This window comes from Neofelis nebulosa, chromosome 2, assembly GCF_028018385.1.
Source record: "Neofelis nebulosa isolate mNeoNeb1 chromosome 2, mNeoNeb1.pri, whole genome shotgun sequence".
Lineage (NCBI taxonomy): Eukaryota > Metazoa > Chordata > Mammalia > Carnivora > Felidae > Neofelis > Neofelis nebulosa.
The window spans coordinates 115,258,540-115,275,866 of record NC_080783.1 but is presented as its reverse complement, the minus strand read 5'-3'; the positions used below and the strand labels follow the sequence as shown (position 1 = coordinate 115,275,866).

The 17,327-nt window shown below is 41.9% G+C and overlaps 1 long non-coding RNA gene across 1 annotated transcript in view; it reads left to right on the top strand.

The window, feature by feature from the left end:
- Positions 1-458: 458 nt before the first annotated feature.
- LOC131503920 (uncharacterized) overlaps positions 459-17,327 on the top strand; it is a 102,991-nt gene continuing 86,122 nt past the window's right edge. Inside the window, exons 1-2 of the long non-coding RNA XR_009257695.1 lie at positions 459-716; positions 11,820-11,865. This is a non-coding gene — a long non-coding RNA (uncharacterized LOC131503920). The remainder of the gene's footprint in view (positions 717-11,819; positions 11,866-17,327) is intronic.

Genomic DNA, 17,327 nt, shown 5'->3' with positions numbered 1-17,327 from the left:
GTTGTTAATAATCATGTTAGATTGCCGGGCTCAGATCTTGGTTCTGCTGCTTACTAGCTGTGTGTCTTTGGGAAAGGGGCTTAAGCTCTCTCTGGCTCTGTTTTCTGATCCGCAAAATACAGGTAAGAATAATATCTCACAGAATTATTGTGACAAATTTCTTAGAGCAGTGCTAGCGTGTAGTAAATGATCAACAAGAGATAGGTACTATGAGCTATTATTATTCAATGGGCCATTGAGATAACTTATGTTCTATTGCTATTTTGAACTGTTGATCTGAAATAGGCAGCCACATTTCCTCAGGGAATGACCTTTGCAAAATGTGACCAAGGATGTAGTGAAGGGAGGTTGGGATTTGCTGAGGATGGAGTTTCTGCAGGAGAGGTGGTGGCCATAGAGAGAGGTACCAGGTCTGGATGCGATTGTTTCAGATAGAATGTGCACACGAACTCCCTGACACAATGAAGGATGTGCCACCACTCAGCTCTCTATGTGCGGAGCTGCACAGAAATCTAAAAGAACTCTGCTTCTCCTCTGGTTTTGCTTTGTAGGGGGAGAAGGCAGCCGTGTCTGAAGCCAGGCCGATGATGACCGTGGTAGTTGGTGCTTGCCCAAGCCCTCCTTTACACTCTTATCCCTCCTTCCTCACTGTGACTCTGTCTCTGCTCAGTCAGCACAACCGGAAGTTTCATTCCAGGAGCGCTGGTGGTGCAGAGGTAGGACCAGAGGGTTTTGAGATTTTACCAAACTTTTTTTTTTTTTTGGAAATACAAAATTTTATTTTGTATTAGTATTTTTTAATATGAAATTTATTGTCAAATTGGTTTCCATACAACACCCAGTACTCATCCCAACAGGTGCCCTCCTCAATGCCCATCACCGACTTTCGCCTCCCTCCCACCCCCCCATCAACCCTCAGTTTATTCTCAGTTTTTATGAGTCTCTTATGGTTTGGTTCCCTCCCTCTCTAACTTTTTTTTTCCCTTCCCCTCCCCCATGGTCTTCTGTTAAGTTTCTCAGGATCCACATAAGAGTGAAAACATATGGTATCTGTTTTTCTCTGTGTGACTTATTTCACTTAGCATAACACTTTCCAGTTCCATCTATGTTGCTACAAAAGGCCATATTTCATTCTTTCTCCTTGCCAAGTAGTATTCCATTGTGTATATAAACCAGAATTTACCAAACTTTTTTTACCCATAAAAAGTGCCTTTCTTCCCCTGTGCCCCACCATTTCAGGCACTTAGTATTCTCACCACCTCCCTCTGACAAACAGAGCAACAGTGGGTTTGATAATCAATTATTTTATACTTTAGAGTGATTTTTCTTTTACTGAATTTTGAGATACTGGGAAGTAAAACATTTTAGAGCTACAGAAGCAATGGTGGCAGATCTGTGCGGTATTGACGAAGTCTTTCCTGGACCTTCTGGGCTTCCCACAGGTGTCCCCTGGGGCCTGTCAGTCCAAACCAAGGGGCCAGCGGGTGCAGACGTTCATTCTTCCCTTCTAAATGCCAAAGGCAGCTAGCAGGTGTGAGACGATGGTATGGGACAGAACCTGTGTTTTCTTCTATCTCGCTTCTGTCTAGAATAGAAAAAAGATCACCTGAACACAAATGGAGGGGAGTTTGGAGAAGAAATAAAGAGTAGGATATAGTGTGTGAGACTTAGCTCTTCCTTTGCCCAGACTGAGTGTGAGGGATGGTGATTTTTTGTATGTCAGAAAGGGATTGATGTATTTTCTGAATAAGGCCTTGATCAGCATGGCTGGCCGTCTTTATAGCACATTCTGTCTCTGTAAGTGAATGTTTCCAATATCAATGAACAGTCCACTTTGCAGGTGTGGGCACGCCAGAGCTGAGAGGACATGGGCCTCCCTGTCTTAGTGTCTCCACGGGAACTTTGTGCCCTATAGGGAGGCGCTCTGGTGCTATGAAGGCATGTCTTGGCATAAATATTGGAGAAACTCAGCCTCCCAAGTTTGCCTTAGCCTAAAAGTGGCCTGAGAGGGCATTTGTGGGAGTCTAGCGACCCCTGTCCCCTTCCTGGGTTCTTGCCTGTCTTCCTCTTCACCACCCTGGTCCAGTCACTTTTCCAATTCTATCTCCAGGAGGATTTAAGTCTTGCATTTTGATTTTCCGCTGTTGTATGGGTCCATTCTGGACTCTAAATCACACGTTTCTTCTTAGGTGGGCCCCTGTCTCCATTCGTTCCTTAGCCTTCCCTAGAGCGGTTTTCAGGGTCATGGTTGTTTCCTAGTCTGTCAGCTCTTTACCTGCAGTGTTCTGGGATCGCTCTGCCTGCTCCCTCAGGTCCTTTCAGTCACTCAGCATTGACCCCATTTCCTGACTGAGCATCTGGGCTTCGGCTTTGTGATGATTTCCTTCAGCGTCCCCTCCTCCTTGGTGTGCTCGGCAGCTTCATGTCTAACACACCACGTCTCCAGTTCTCTGCTTATTGGTTTGCTGGTAGGACCCACCACTCCTCTTTAATTGAAGCTAGAGTTTTGGATCATGGAATTATACCCTTAGAATTTCATTGGGATTTGTGAGGTAACTATCTCCTCACCTGACTGAAACCGGGCTTTTCCTGAATGACCCTGCTGTCCAGCTGTTCCCGTGGGTGTACCCCTCTCTCTCCACTGTGCGTGGCCTGGGCTTTCTGCTCCTTGTGTGGCTTCTTTCAACAGCCACACCTCCACTCATACACATACTCTCCGCCCTCTTACCATCCTCATTTTTGGCTCAAGTAATCTTCTTGCCCTATAACCATATTCAATGAGAATGTTGGCACCTCTCTCTTGCCTCCCTGGCTTTTGTCATCATTCTGGAAAACTTCCACATTGGTGACACATCTGAATCCTTTGTTTTTTGTACCCCATCGATTCCCACCTCCACTCAGCTTCAGCCACCCATTGAAATGGCCACACCTCAGACCTTGTCACCACCCATAATCGTTCCATCTCTGAAGCCATGAACCGTGAAGTTCCAATTATTGATCTCAAAGCACAGCTTTCTTTTTTAAAAACATTTATTTATTTGTTGTGAGAGAGAGCATGCATATGCGCGCGCGCACACACACACACACACACACACACACACACACACACACACACAAATGCCGGAGGGGCAGAGAGAGACAATCCCAAGCAGGCCCTGCGCTGTCAGCACAGAGCCCAATGTGGGGCTCAATTCTCACAAACTGTGAGATCGTGACCTGAGCTGAAATTGAGTCCGAGACTTAACTGACTGCGCCACCCAGGTGCCCCTCACAGCACAGCTTTCTAGCTGTGACTCTCAGGTTCCCACTAAGCCTGTTCTTAAAAAGTGGTCTGTATTTTTATTTTGAGCAATTGCATGCTTGCCTCCTAGAATTGATACTAATAAGCATTATGTCATATTTGCTTCAAGTCTTATTCAATGAATAAAACAATAAAGGTACATTTAAGTCTTTCCTGGGGATCTCCTCCCAGTTTCTTTTTTTTTTTTTAAACATTTATTTATTTTTGAGACAGAGCACATGAACAGGGGAGGGTCAGAGAAAGAGGGAGACACGGAATCCAAAACAGGCTCCAGGCTCCGAGCTGTCAGCACAGAGCCCAATGTGGGGCTTGAACCCACGGACCGCGAGATCATGACCTGAGCCAAGTCAGGTCGGACGCCCAACCAACTGAGCCACCCAGGCGCCCCTCCTCCCAGCTTCTAATATGCCCTCCTCCTCAGAAACAACCATCTCATGAATTGAGTGAATGTGTGTGTATATGTATAAAATGTAATATTGTTTTTTGTTCCTGTACATAAGTCGCAACTTGATTTTCACTCAATGTTGTGTTTTTGAAAAATCTACAGATACATAACAAATAGTCCATTCCTTCTGAGTGTTCCATAGCATCCCAGTGTAAGAATAGAGTGCGATTTATTTGTCCATTTTCCAACTTCATCAGCACAAAGAGTGCTGCATTAACACCCTTGTAAATAGCTTCCTGCACAGGACAGTCAGTGCGGCGCTGTGGCTGTACGGGACCTCTATGTGCATCTGAAAGGCTTCCTCTTTGCATGGACCTAGTCCTCTGAGCATACAGCTTGGAAAACGGAAGGGCCTGAGTGAAGAGAAGAGTTCTTGGGTGGATTTAGCTTTGTGTTCAGGATGCATGGATTGTTAAGGGTGTATGGATTGAGTTTCTTGGACTTGCTCCCTCTGGGCACCTCTGGACAGGGGACAGATCACATAGCCATCTTTGGTGCCATGAGTTAAGAACAAAAACTTTAGAGGGGTGCCTGGGTGGCTCAGTTAAGCATATGACTCTTGATTTTGGCTCAGGTCATGATCTCACAGTTTGTGGGTTTGAGCCCCATGTTGGGCTCTGCACTGACAGCATGGAGCCTGCTTGGGATTCTCCCTCTCTCTCTTTCAAAATAAATAAATAAACATTAAAGAAAAAGAACAGGGGGCGCCTGGGTGGCGCAGTCGGTTAAGCGTCCGACTTCAGCCAGGTCACGATCTCGCGGTCCGTGAGTTCGAGCCCCGCGTCAGGCTCTGGGCTGATGGCTCGGAGCCTGGAGCCTGTTTCTGATTCTGTGTCTCCCTCTCTCTCTGCCCCTCCCCCGTTCATGCTCTGTCTCTCTCTGTCCCAAAAAAAAAAAAAAACAAAAAAAAAACAAACTTTATAGAGCCACACTGTTCTGGTTTAGATGTTAGCTTTTGTAGATTCTCAGCACCTGGATCCTCAGCTGGTTAAGTGTACGACTCTTGTTTTTGGCTCAGGTCGTGATCTTGAGGTTCAGGAGTTCAAGCCCCACATTGGGCTCTGTGCTGACAGCACAGAGTCTGCTTGGGATTCTATTTCTTTCTTCCTGTCTTCTGCCTCTCCTGCACTCATGCACTCCCTCTCTCTCTTTCTCTCTCAAGATAAATAAATAAAAATGTGCTAGCTATTGTGACTGTAGCAAACTACTTAATCTCTGTGCTCATCAGTAAATTGGGAATATGGAATTCTTTCTCTCGTGGGTTATATAGTAAGGGTTATCAAGAGGATTATATATAGTGGCTTTTAGCATATAGTAAGTTTTACATAAATGTTGGATATTCCTTTAAGGTATAACAGCAGGAATACAGCTGTTGGTTGGGAGGGTATGCACTTTTTAAATACACCTGTTCTTTATCCCATCTCTATTTTTTAAATCTTTATTTTATATCTAGCCTGGATCCCTAATCACACTTTTGAGACTGTGGGCCTCTGTCATGTTATAGTGCATTGGGATTGTTCTTGGCAATGGGAAAACATCCCAAAGAGGAGCAGACAAGTCACCCAGGCCACTCCCCAAAGTGGGCAGAAGGAAAGGATTGGATTAAGGGTGCAGTAAGAGTGGCCCCCTCCTGCCAGGCATGACGACCCTCCTTATCTAGACAGGGCCCTTTGAGAGATGTCTCAGATAACAGTAGTGAGTGGGCTGAGCTCATTTTCTTCCTCTAAGTTCCTTCCACCCCCACCTCCTCATGCACACACTCCTTCAGCCAGCAGTCTGATACACATTTGTTATTAACAGCTATCAATTTGTTATTACCCGCTGCTTATTGCCTGTTACTTTATTCTTGCTGCTAATTTTCCCACATTATGCTTCTCTCATTTTCTTTAGTCTTGTTGCCAAAAAATACCCCTATATTCTTAATTCTTTCTTAGAATACTCCCTGCAACCCCTTGTTCTACCAGAACTCTGGTTTCCCTGATTCCCTTCAGTCTACAAAGTGGAGCCTCTCTAGTCCTGGTGAGGTCAGTGTGGGCTAGCAGATGGATTGAGAGTGAGTTTTGCGGTCAGTCACACTTGAATTCAGACCTGAACTCCATCACAGGCAGACTGTGTGTCCTTGGCCTCATGATAATTTATAAAAATCTCAGTTTTCAAACCTTGGTTTAAGGATCTCTGCTCCAAAGAGTTGTGAGGTAAAAAAAGGGATACGTGACCTCACACTGATACATGGCTTCTAGTATATTCCATATTGTTATTTACTTTTACCCAAAAAGTTGGGGCTACTAGCAAGCCCATCTTTACTACAGTAATTGGAATGTGGAGGAAAATTTGGCTGTAACTTTATCCCTCTCGTCACACACATGCAGTTTGGGCTAAGGAGAGGTCCTGTACATCTCTTTCCTTTCCTCCCATACCTGTAACCCTCACTAGGGATCATGAAGTGTCCGTGGTTAAAGCCTTCACTTTCCCTTGCACCTGCCCTGCCAGTTCCAAGCCCAGCGATTAATTTTATGACTATTATTCTAAATTCACTTTCTGTTATATTGTTTAAATCATTTTTGATCAGTTCGTTAGCTGTTGTTATTTCCTGGACGTTTTTCTGAGGGGAATTCTTCCGTTTTGCTATTTTGGATAGTCCCTGGAGTGGTGTGGGACTGCGGGGCACTTCCCCTGTGCTGTCTTGAATAACTTGCGTTGGTGGGCAGGGCCGCAGTCAGACCTGATGTCTGCCCCCAGCCCACCGCTGGGACCACAGTCAGACTGGTGTGTGCCTTCTCTTCCCCTCTCCTAGGGGCGGGATTCACTGTGGGGTGGCGTGGCCCGTCTGGGCTGCTTGCACACTGCCAGGCTTGTGGTGCTGGGGATCTGGCGTATTAGCTGGGGTGGATCGGCAAGGTGCATGGGGGTGGGAGGGGCAGGCTCAGCTTGCTTTTCCTCCGGAGATCCGCTTCGGGAGGGGCCCCTCTTCTGTGGGCCTCTCGTCTGCGCTTGGCTCCGGAGACTCCGTTCTGCTAGAACCGTCTTCTGGCAGTTTTCTGGGTTATTTAGGCAGGTGTAGGTGGAATCTAAGTGATCAGCAGGAGGCGCGGTGAGCCCAGCGTCCTCCTGCGCCGCCATCTTCCCAGGATCTCTCTGCCCTGCCAGTTCCAAACCCGCAGTTAACCTAACTCCATTTTCTCTGCTTCTCCTGCCAGGCTATTGAGTGTCGGCAGGTATCATATACTATGGTGTGTTAGCTGCTGCTGCACATTTGTGATGTGCAGCCTTATCTAAGCTCTGAAAACTGCCCAGCAGTCTGTTTTCTGGTTCCTGGTTGGTGTCCTTTGTCAGACCCTCAACAGGTATTTCACACTGTTTCTGCTTTTTTCAAGTCTCCCTCCCTCCCCCATCTTCCTTTTAGATCACTTCACCTCTTCCTATGTTAAGGTGGTGGAGTAATTGAATAAACATTAGGAGTCCAGTCTGGAGAAGACTGTTTCCTTGAATAAATGACACTGCAGACATTGAAAGGAAAAAAAAAATCACAAATCACCAAGGCTATATTTAGTGTGTTTATGTGGAAAAAGAGTGGTTTCCCCACAGGATTTTCATGCTTGTAGATGTTAGCATTGCAGACATCAAGAAGTTTTTTTATGTTAGGGAGTTCTGTTTACAGGAAAGGGCCCCAGGCTTCATTGATTTTGAGAGACTAATTCTAGGTAGAATATTCTTCCTTATTTTTAGCTTATTTCAGGGTGTAAAGACCTTTTTTCCTCTCCATCTGAGGGACCTGGTCGGCTTAGTCATAATTGTGGCTGGTTAAGGAGTTGGTTTTCTTTCTCCATAGGGGCCAATGGATATGAATTCTAAATTCTACTCTTCTGAAAGGAAAGCAGTAGATCACAGACCATTCAAATGCAGTTTGCTGGGCCTCATCGCCTAGAAGTTTTGACTCCCTGGGTGTGGGGTGGAGTCCAAGAATTTGCCTCAGCCAATTCTGATGCAGCTCATCCTAGGACCCCTTTTTAGAACATTGACATAGTTATGTCTTCACTTATTTTTATCTCCTTTTTGCCTCAGAAGTGTGAGGTGCCCTGTTCCTTTTCAAGACTGATTTCTCTGTATGTGCTTTTGATTCCATTTTGTCACTTCTTCTCAGTCCTTGGGCCAGCAGTGAATCCCTCTCTCTGGTACTGACTGTCTCACAGTCTCCTTCCCCTTGGCTTATAGATATTATTCACCTAGTAAATTTTTATTTAGTTTCCAGCATACGGTTTAATTGCCTTCTTTGCTGCTTCTCTCCTCCTGTCTATTCTTCTCTTTACCACCCTACTTCTTGAAGGGATCTTTCTTTTCCACACTGATTTTTAATAATAATTACAACCACCATAACAATAAGTGGTAAATAAGAATAGCCACTAACATATGCTCATTGATTACTATGTACTGGACACTTTTCTCTCGGGTTTCTTTTTTTTAAGTTAATTTATTTATTTTGAGAGAGAGCACACACCTGCACGTGCACGTGTGTGGGTGAGAAGGAGAGAGAGAGAGAGAAAATCACAAGCAGGCTCTGTACTGCCAAGCATGGAGCCTGATACTGGGCTTGAACTCATGAACCATGGAGATTGTGACCTGAGCTGAAACCAAGAGTCAGATGCTTAACTGACTGAGCCACCCAGGTGCCGCTGGACCAGACACTCTTCTAATTGCTTTACATATATTGACTTTGTAGCTGATATTCCACATTTCAGTTAAAAAATATTAGGACCTGATTATGGACTGTTTATTCAGTTATATTGATCTGCATTATGTACTCTTCTACCAATACCCTATCATTTTATTTACTATAACTTTATTAACTACATTTTATGTTCATGCCCATTACTTACTGGAATTCTTTTTGGTTCTGGAACACCACTTTCTTCTGCTTCTCTCCCTGCTTTGATTCATCTTTATCAATGTGCTTCACTGGGTTTTCTTTTCTGCTTGCTTCAACTCCATTTATGCCCATTAGAGCTTGCCTCCAGCTTGCTTTTCCTGCTACAGTTCCCAATACTCTCTTTTTGCCCTACATGCGTGAGCCAGAGACACCTGCTCTTTGGTCCCCAGCATACTATTTCCTTGATAACTTTGCATGGAGTTCCCCTTCTCTGCTGTAAAGTCTGGCAGTATTGCAACAGTGGATTTGTCCCAGCTCTGTGCCTCAGAGTACCTGCTGATTTAAGACCTTCAACACTTGGAATGCTCAAGCTTTGTAGATAAGGACCAAGCAGCAGCCAGGAAAGCTGCTCTGGGATAGTTCATCTACGGGGTAGAACACACAGGGCGAAGGAATCAGAGAGCATAGGAGTAGGTAGGGGGACAGGGAATTCTGGGTGTTGGGGGCAGTCGCTGTAAGATCTTTGTCTTTTAAAGAGTGTAACATTGTGGGTGGTTGTTTCTAATTAGTCCACAGTGAACTTCAAATGAGGCATACACTAAGGAGGACAAGGTCAGAAATGCCACCCCCTGGAATGGAACTTAATGAGGACCATTAAATGTGATGAGATAAATAAATGTGAGGACATGAGTTATCTGCAGCAGGGAACCTCCCTTGGAAATTGTTTCTAAGTGTGTTGCTGATGAGTGAGGGTATTTCTCAAGTGTCCCTCAAGGACATTAAGTATCCTTGTATTGAGGGCAAGAAAAGGGGAGTCAGGATTATTATTAGTTGGTGTGTCTTCCACAGTGCCCAGAAGAGGGAGCTGTTCTGGTTTGAGGTATCTGTATGGTTGGACCTTGAACAACACAGGTTTGAACTGCACTGCTCCACTTATGTGTGCATTTTTTGGGATAAATGTAGTACAGTACTATTAAATATATTTTCTCTTTTTAATGATTTTCTTAACATTTTCTCTAGCTTACTTTATTGTAAGAATGTTGTTATATAATACATATACAAAATATGTGTTATTTGAATGTTTATGTTATTGGTAAGGCTTCCGGTCAACAGTAGGCTGTTAGTAATTAAATTTTTGGATGAGCCAGAAGTTATATGCATATTTTCAGCTGTGCTTATTGGGGGGAGGTCAGCGTGCCTAACCTGCTTGTGGTTCAGGGGTTAACTGTAGTTGTTTAAAGAGAAATATTACTAGCGTGGAAGATGTGTTTGTCAGACAGATCTGGGTCTCAAACCTGGCTCTACTAATGTAAGGAACTCACTTCACCTTTCCTTTTTAATAGAATGAATATAAAAAACCTCTAGTCATAAGGTTGTAATGAGAATGAAACTAAGCAATAAATAATATATTTAATAATACATATAAAACACATACTTTAATATTCCCAGCTCACATGGTACTCAATAAAGATGTTAATTTCGTACTCTTTTCCCTTTTAGGGAAAATTGTTAAAATCACCAGGTTACCATAACATGATAGGGCAACCTTTTGAGAATAAAACTCTTTTGCTCTTGAGCTCATTTAACAACCTCTGATAATCTCTTAAATGAATCTATCCAGTGGGAGGGGATATCCTGTGGTGGACAACTGTTTCCTGTTCACAATGCATGTGTATTTTGTAGTTAGTGAATTAGATCCTTAAGGCTTTGTTTAGTATGAATCTGTCTCTCAGAGCTTGATTACATCTGAGTGTACAGAAAAAAAAAATCAACTTTCTTCATCTTCAGAAGTGAGGTCTAGACTCTGGACAAGGTATTGAGACCCTATTAGATACTGCCTGAAACAATTACCTCACCCTTTTCTACCCTTTAGATTCTGTGGTTCTAACAAAGAGAAGAGAGACACATGAAAAATGGGCTTAGCTATACAACTAGGCATTTGCGTGAAATTTGTTTTCTCTTACTAGAATAATGTTTTTGCTCCTGAACTCTTGAAATTTGGAAGAGGCAAAGAATAAGGTTGGGCTGTTGCCTGGAAAAGGGGTCTGGGTTTGGCCATCATTCTTGTAGGCTCAGGTAGGATGCGCTCATGTTGCAGAGTTGATTAGACTCAGGAAAGCTGTTTCTTTGTAACTAAACTCACCAGGGACTGAAGTATGAAAACCAGAATGTCAAGAGGAAACCAGAAAGTCAGAAATGCACTGCCAGAAACACTAGGTGTCTATATTAGTGAATGGATTGTGAATGCTTTCTCTTTTTGGGAAAATTACAGGAAACCAAAATTTTCAGACAGCTCCCTGCTGAGTTTCAAGTTGAGCCAGAAAGTTGGTTGTATGATTCAGATGATGAATATCATCAGGCACTGATGTACTGATACATGTATTTCAACAGCTGGGACATGCTGGAGCAGATACGTCTGTGGACTAGCTTGTCAGAGTACTTTCTCTCTTGAGCAGTCCTTGATGGGCATTCTAACACTGATCTTTGGGCCCTCCTTTTTCTTGTGAAATAATTTGAGGTTTACAAGTTAAGTGTAGGGAGGGAATAATATAATCAACATTGTCTTGCTGAAGAAAACTTTTGGCTTTGTTATTCTTTTTTTTTAATTGAAAAGCAGTTAAGTTTTTTAAGTTGGAAGCAAGTTTTATTCTTTCTTTTTTTCTTTTTCTCTTTCTTTCAAGCTTCTATTTATTTATTTATTTGTTTGATATAACTTATTGTCAAATTGTCTTACATACACCCAGTGCTCATCCCAACAAGTGCCCTCCTTAATGCCCATCACCCACTTTACCTTCTCCCCCACCCCCTATCAACCCTCACTTTGTTCTCAAGTTTCTACTTAAATTCTAGTTAGTTGTCATATAGTGTAATATTGGTTGCAGGAGTAGAATTCAGTGATTCATCACTTACATACAACACCCAGTGCTCATCAGGAATGCCTTCCTCAACACCCATCACCCTTCTCTCCAGAGATAACCACTATCCTGAATTTGGTGTTTCACATTCCCAAAAGGATTTTTATATTTACCAATTATGTACTAACCACAAACAATATATGGGATTGTTATATATGTTGTAAAGCTAAGTAAATGGTATACTATACACATATGTTTTACAACTATTTCACTCAATATTCTACTTTGGGGACTTGTCCATGTTGATACATATATCAAGTAGAAGCAGAAAACTTTTCCCTTCTTCCCTTCTAGGTTCCTTGGCTGCCCTACTAACTAAATTGACAGAAGACAGAGTAAGGTGAGAAAGATTTAATTTCATATGTATGGGAGCCCCATAAAAATATGAGACTCAAAAGCAGTCAGGCAGTTGAGGCTTATATACCTACCATCCTGAGCTAAGGAGCCGCAGGTCTGGGGCTTCAGCGGGGAGGAAGGCAATTCACAGGAAGATGAGAAGAACAAATATGCCATGCAGATCAAGTCTTTTTGGTATAAGAAGTTCTCTCTGGTAATAGCTGCCTCCTGGGACAGATTTCAGTTGGTAGTGTGTAAGTATCTAGGAATTTATCCATTTTGTCCAGATTGTTCAGTGTTGGCATATAATTTTTCAGTATTCTCTTATAATTGTTTGTATTTCTGGGGTGTTGGTTGTGATCTCTCCTCTTTCATTCATACTTTTATCTGCTTGGTTCCTCTCTTTTCTTTTTGAGAGGTTTGGCTAGGGGTTTATCAATTTTGTTTATTCTTTCAAAAAACCAGCTTTTAGTTTCACTGGTCTGTTCTGTGTTTTTTTGTTTGTTTCTGTATTATTTATTTCTGCTCTAATTTTTATAATTTCCTTTCTTCTGCTTTGGGTTTTATTTGCTGCTCCTTTTCTAGCTCCTTTAGGTTGGAAAGTTTGGCTGTGTATTTAGGATCTTTCTTGCTTTTTGAGATAAGCCTGAATTGCAATGTGTTTTCCTCTTAGGATTGCCTTTGCTGCATCCGAAAGGGTTTGGATTGTTGTGTTTTCATTTTCATTTCCTTCCATGTATTTTTTAATTTGTTATTTAATTTCCTGGTTGACACATTCATTCTTTAGTAGGATGTTCTTTAACTTCCATGTTTTTGAGGGCTTTCCAAATTGTTTTCTTGCGGTTGATTTCAAGTTTCATAGGGTCGCGATCTGAAAATATGCATGGTATGATCTTGGTCTTTTTATAACTGTCGAGGGCTGATTTGTGACACAGTATGTGATCTGTTCTGGAGAATGTTCCATGTGCACTGGAGAAAATGTGTATTCTGCTGCTTTAGAATGAAATTTTCTGAATATATCTGTTAAGTACATTTGGACCAGTGTGTCATTCAAAACCATTGTTTTCTTGTTGATCTTCTGCTTAGATGATGATCTGTCCATTGTTGTAAGTGGGATATTAAAGTCTTCTATTATTATCAATTAATTTATTTGTGGTTAATTGATTTACATATTTGGGCGTTTTTCATGTTGGGGGCATAAATATTTACAAGTGTTAGGTCTTGATGTATAGACCCCTTAATTATGATATAATGCCCTTCTTTGTCTCTTGTTACAGATTTTGTTTTAAAATCTAGTTTGTCTGATATAAGTATGGCTACTCCAGCTTTCTTTTGACTTTGGTCTCCATTAGCACGATCGATGGTTCTCCATTCCCTTACTTTCAATATCAGTTATAGAATTTTTTTTTTTAATTTTTTTTTTTAACGTTTTATTTATTTTTGAGACAGAGAGAGACAGAGCATGAACGGGGAAGGGGCAGAGAGAGAGGGAGACACAGAATCTGAAACGGGCTCCAGGCTCTGAGCCGTCAGCCCAGAGCCTGAGGCGGGGCTCGAACTCGCGGACCGCGAGATCATGACCTGAGCTGAAGTCGGCCGCTTAACCGACTGAGCCACCCAGGCGCCCCAGTTATAGAATTTTTAAAATTCATCCTGACTATAGGTCTATGATCTCTGCAGCTAGGGTTTGTCTGGTGTCTTCTATGCTTTTTTTCAAACCCAGCTAGTAGTCTCATGACTGCTGTTCTAAATTCTTGTTCTGATATATATCTGTTTGAGCAAGTCCCTGGCTGTGATTTCTTCTTGACCTCTCTTTTGGGGAGAATTCCTCTGTCTTGTCATTTGGCTATGTTTTTTTTTTTGTTTGCTTGTTTTCTGTTTTTTTTTTTGTTTTTTGTTTTTGTTTTTTGTTTTTGTCTTTGCATGTTTTAAAAGCTTGTTATGTGTCCTTTACCTGAGAGTACTACTATGTTAGAAAGGGGTCATACACTGTCTAGGGCCAACACTCCAGGAAGTGTTTCTGGTGTATGCTGTGTGTGCTCTGCTGTTATATTCTGGCTGCTCTTTCCCACTGGTCAGTCCTCTGCAGAGCTCCTCCTTATTTGCAGTGGTGAAATGTTTGGGACTTTAGGTAGGTATGCTTTGATTTGTTTGTTGAAGTAATCCTGGGAAAAGAAAGAGGGAGTAGTTTGATTCCATTAGGAACAGGAACAGAAAAAAATCCAATAGGGAATCAAAAAACCATAAGGCTGATTCCAAGGAAAAATAAAGAAAAAAAAAAGAGGAAAAAAAAGCAGAAGGAAAAAAGAAAAGGATAAAAAAGCCTGATTCAAAAAGAAAAAAAAAAAAGGAAGGAAATGACAAGAACCTAATTAGAGACTATGAACCTGATTCCAAAAGAAAAAAAGAAAATGGTAAAAATGGAAAAAAGAAAAAAAAGAAAAAAGTTTTCTGTTGGTGCCTGGGGGTGGTGGTGGCTGTGCTAGCTCAGTGTCAGTCTTGCCCCAATAAATAAACAGTTGCCAGGCATGGTGGGGCAGGGTTTGGTGTAAGTGGGTCCTACTTTACTGGGGGCTGCTGTGTTGATCCCACTGTGTTGGTGTTGGGGAGAAATGGCTCCACCCCAATCTCTAGTCATCAGCTGGGGACCTCAACCCCTGCTGTTCAGGCAGCCCTCGAGGATTAGTGGGGGAAGTCACCTCGCCCTGTGCCAAAACTGTCTTGCATTTCTCTTACATTTTTTCTTTGGTGCATGTGTGGGATTCAAAACCTAAAATCTTAAGGACCCGGCACTTGGTGCGCAGCTGGGATTCAAAATCCAAAGTGATAAGTGACCGGCATGGCATGGATCCACTCCCCTCCTCTGGAGTAGAGTCTCTCTGTCCTGCTGATGAAAGGCCTTTGGCTGGCACCTGCAGGGTCTTTTGTCCTTGGGGAGGCAATAAATCCTCTTCTAAGAGGAAGGGGACTGTTTTCTCCCTGTGCATCCCAGAGATTGCTACACCACACTATGCACTCTGGGGCTAGCTCCCTCCTCCCCAGGAGTGCACGCCATGGCTCCACTCCAGAGAAAATTGCACACTTCCAAAGCTTCCAGGTTGGAGCTCCAAAATCTGTTTGCAAAAAAGAATTGGGACACTCAGTATTTCCAGCTCCCTGGTCCGTGGTCCAGAGAGGTTTTCCTCTTGTGCTAACTCGATGCTGCACTTTCTCAACCCCTCTCTTCTCTCCCTTTTGTGTCTCCACAGAAAGTGTTTCCTCCCCTCTACAGCTCCGGCATTTTCTCTTCCCCAATTCATGTCTATGCACTTTGCATCTGCCAAGCTGTCTCCCTCCAACTGTGGAGATCCTTCTGCTGCTCCGCAAATCTATTTTCTGTGTGTTCCAAGTAATCTGACCTCAATACAGCTGTGTTTGAGGAATGAGAAAAACCCAAGGTCCCCTTACTTCTCCTCCATCTTAACTCTTCCTCCTGTGTTTCTTGTTTAAGACTTCAATCTACTTTGAAGTCATAAAAATACTGTCCTGTATTTTCTTTATTGTTTAAAAATTTTTGGCTTATCACACTTTAGGTCTTTATTTGGAACTGATTTTGTGTATGGCATATGAAATGGAGATATAATTTTTTTTCACATGGAAAACCAATGATCTTGGCACTATTTGTTGAATGGTTTGTCTTTTCCCACCGAAATGCAGAATCATTACTAATATAAGTCAAGTATGCATGGGTCTGTTTCTGGATCTTCCACTGTTCTATGTGTCTGTTCTTAGAATAGTTCCACACTGTCCTGAATAATGTAACTTTGTAATATTTTGATATCTGATAAGATGACATTCCTTCTCCTTATTTAAAAATTGTCCTGGACATTTTTAATTCTTTGCTCTTCTATATAAATTTTAGAATTAGTGAGTCAAGTTTCACAAAAAGCCTTGTGGAGACTTTAAACAAAATCAACTTCATTGAGCTGTAGTTTTCATATTATAAAGTGCATATGTAATTTATGCACTGTGTAGAATAATTCCCATTACTTTTGGCTCCCTTGTGTTCCTCTTTCTAGCCAGTTATTAAGTTCATAAGTTCTCTCATTCTGAGTTAACCACTGACCTACGTTCTGTTTTTTTATTTGTCTTTAGTAACTTTCATATAAATGGAATCATATTGTATGTACTCTTTTGTGTTTAGCTTTTCTTTTTAAAGTTTTTATTTATTTTGAGAGAGTGCAAGCAGGGGATGGGCAGAGAGAAAGAGGGAGAGAGGGAATCCCAAGCAGGCTCATTGCTGTGAGTGTGAAGCCCATCGTGGGGCTCGATCCCACAAACCATGATATTGTGACCTGAGCCAAAACCGAGATTTGGATGCTTAACTGATTGAGCCACCCAGGTGCCCCTGTGTCTAGCTTTTTTTGATCAATATAATGTTTTTGAGGTTAATCCATATCATGTTTGTTAATTCTTTTTTCCTTCCTAAATAATGTTTCATTGTATGACAGTACCACAATTTGTTTATCTATTCATTCGTTGGTGGACATTTGGGTTGTTTCAAGTTTTGGGCTGTTATTAAAGCTGTTATGAACATTCATGTAAAAAATCTTCATGTGGACATACGTTTTAATTCCACCTAAGATCAGAGTTGATGGGTGATATAGTCAGGTGTATTTAACCTTGTAAGAAATCGCCATACTATTTTCCAAAGTGACTGTGTCATTTTATTTTTTCACTTGTTACATCTACACTTGGTGTTGCTAGTATTTTTAATTTTGGCCATTCTAATGGGTGTGCAATAGCATCTCATCATTTATTTGCTCATTCATTTTGAGAGAGAGAATGTGAGCAGGGGAAAGACAGAGAGAGAAGGAGAGAGAGGATCCCAAGAAGGCTGTGTTGTCAGGGAGCCTGACTCAGGGCTCAATCTCATGAACTGTGAGATCATGACCTGAGCTGAAATCAAGAGTTGGATTCTTAACCAGCTTAACAGGTATCCCTCGTGATGTTTTAAGATGTTGTTGACTAATAACATTGAACATATTTTTATGTGCTTGTTGGCTATTTGTACATCTTTTTTTTTTTTTTTTGTGAAATGTCCATTCAGATCTTTTGCTCATTCTTAAATCGAGTTGTTTATCATTAAATTTTAAAATTCTTTGTCTATTCTGGGTTGTTTGTGAAGGACAGGACCTTGGAAAATAGCTATTTGAGTTAGTTTCTAGTTTGACTACCTGTGTGTGAGAAGTAAAACAAAGCAGGGATGAGACAGACTTTAGTATATGATCATCATAATTTGCTGTCAATTTTAATGATATCCAGTTATTTGAATCCAAAGACTTGAAACAAATATATTATAGTCAAATCAAGGAGCAATATAGCAGTGGCAGATAGTCTTCCTTTCCATCTGGGCATAAATGATGTTTTCCTACACAGAAAGACCAATGAACTACAAAAGTAGGTTGGAGACCGTATATTTCCATG